Source organism: Penaeus japonicus, unplaced genomic scaffold, assembly GCF_977035675.1.
Source record: "Penaeus japonicus unplaced genomic scaffold, GWHDUDI00000001_assembly GWHDUDI00000037, whole genome shotgun sequence".
Classification (NCBI taxonomy): domain Eukaryota; kingdom Metazoa; phylum Arthropoda; class Malacostraca; order Decapoda; family Penaeidae; genus Penaeus; species Penaeus japonicus.
In genome coordinates this window covers 8,910,424-8,912,923 of record NW_028234439.1, presented here as the reverse complement: position 1 = coordinate 8,912,923, position 2,500 = coordinate 8,910,424, and the positions used below count along the sequence as shown (strand labels likewise).

Here is a 2,500-nt window from a genome sequence, read left to right as displayed (position 1 = left end):
ATTATAATCTTCGGTCTATATTGTTACTAAAATGAGATGCATTTTTTTAAAACTCACTGAGTTAATCAGTAATAACATGTAATGTCACATAGTAAGAGTTCTGTGGGATATTAATTTTGAAATGATAGAAATATCTTTTTTCTTTTCATACTTAATAAAAAGATAACTCTTACACATGCAGCTTTTCTTCAAACGAGCCTCAAGAATAATGCATTTATTCCCCTACTTCTATTTTCCATCAAAGAGTAGACCTTACGGATAACATTCTTTATCACCCTCAACTGACACCTACATCTACATCGTTCAAATCCAACCTTTCCACAAATGAACAACCACACTTTGGCTTTACAGAATGAAGAAGACTCAACCGAAAAATAAAAGTCGACTGTTTAACCACTTGCAAGAGCAAAAATACTTGAAGCAAAGGATAATAGTAATTACGCCGGCCTTGGAGCTCGGTGTGCCCATTGTCATTTGTATTGCAGGATTAACCTTTATTGCATTCGGCCTTTGAACTCACATCGCGTTATATACTAATATATGTTAGAATGTACTGAAAACGTTCGTTCATTTCATTTCTCTTTTATCCAGTGGTCGTTTTCTTTCTGGCGAAGCCTAAAGAACATGTAAAAAAGACATTGCACGCTGGTATTCCCACAATGACAAACGTCTTTTCTTTTTTCATTCCAGTTCTTGCCCATCATTGAATAGTTTCTCTTTATATTACTAATTAAGTATTTAATTCATGCGAAATGATAGTGATGCTCTTCTGAAACCACTGTGTACCTTTCCCTAAATATCAATGTAAATCTAACAGCTAAGAACACTGGCAAGAATCGAAGACCACGACTTGGCTGCAAAGGTCATCAGATGCGAATACAGACGTTTATTCCACATCGCGGTGTATTTTGTCTTTGGTTGTTATTGCGGTCATATTAATTGAAGTGTTATTTTTCTGGTCGTGTTGTGGTCTCCGCTTTAGAAAATGGAATGGGATTACTTACGGACTGTTTTCGTGTAAGTGCATCACAAACCTCTAGTAACCTCATCTACTTGAAGAAAATATTTCCTCGCCCCTTATAACCTTTCCAAGCAACCTGAGTTACCTTTGACCTTACTTCTACCACGAGCGGAAAGCAAGACTTATTCCAGAAGCACCTCCCTGTCAACAAGGTCATTCAAGTCAGCTGATCCACCGTATTCGCTGCCTACGTAATTCGACCACCTTCCACTCCCCTTACTGCAGGCCATGTGGACGCAGACGGTGTCAAGTTGCGCTTATTGACTAATTTACTGGAGGGGAGCCTTAATGAGATCAATTAACGCGTGGTTTGAAATCTCCTTCCTGCTCTGTCCCCTCCTTTTCCTGGGTGAGGACGAAGAGTTGTTGTTGGATGAATTTGTAGATATTATTAAAATTTTGAAGATATAGTACACATCGTGTGGTATGTTCTACGAATTAGGAAAGCAACGAATGAGGGATGGTCAGAGACAATATCACTATAACAAGGAACGCTTGTTGTAATATGAAAAAACAAAACAAATACAATACAATGTGAGAAATATAAGCAAAGAGCCGAAGACAGTGGAGCTAATTCGCACCTTGCCGCGGGGTTCAGCTTTGTGAAATTTACAGAAATGTCAGATCTGATCGAGGGATCTGAAAAATTGTCTATGTATAATGTATCAGTATTACCTAGTGTTGTCATGATCAAATCATTATAACCGGACCGATCATGTGAAACTATATATCAATACTGGCTACTTATTCGACAAATATTTCCGTCTATATCAAATGCCCTGCCTTCATATTATGCCTCTGATGTAGCTGCAATTTCCAGAACAGGTAACCCGAGTTCAGTCTCCCCGCCCTGTTCTCTGGTCACCTGACACGCACTACTTTGGTGACCTCTGCTTCGTGATCCCTCCTAAGCCAGTGGTGGACCGAGTTCTGGATTACACAAGTGCTGCTTGGGTTTCTTGGAAATGCTTTTTGTTTTACTTTCAGCGTGGGGCCTAGGCAGCATCAATGTTATCATATTGTTATAATTTCTGCTTGTCTTTTATATTCATTATTGTGAACAATAACATGGTTATGATTATTCTTCATTGTTATTGTCATTATCATTATCATATTATCTTTAAATGATTATTCTCACTACTATTATCATATCATTATCATTACTATCAAAAATACTTTTATTATCATCATTGCTTCTATCATACGTGCCCGTACACACATAAGTATGCGTATATTACGTTATCCAACATTACCATATCCAATATTTCATTTTCCATTTTGTTACAATCGGATTTCATGCCGGTATATCAGCAAGCCAGTGCGAAAATGGGTGAGGTGTTGAGTAATGCAATATTTACTTCGTGATGACCCAGTGCTAAGCAGCAGCGGCCGGGCATGGGCGTTGGCCATCCCATATCTGTAATAACTATATTACAGAAGAGACATCTGTTTAATAGCATCCACTTCTAGGCCAGTCAT

General features: G+C 38.2%; 1 protein-coding gene across 1 annotated transcript in view; it reads right to left on the bottom strand.

The window, feature by feature from the left end:
* LOC122262700 (transferrin) overlaps nucleotides 1-2,500 on the bottom strand; it is a 14,402-nt gene that overhangs the window by 11,094 nt on the left and 808 nt on the right. The window lies entirely within an intron of this gene.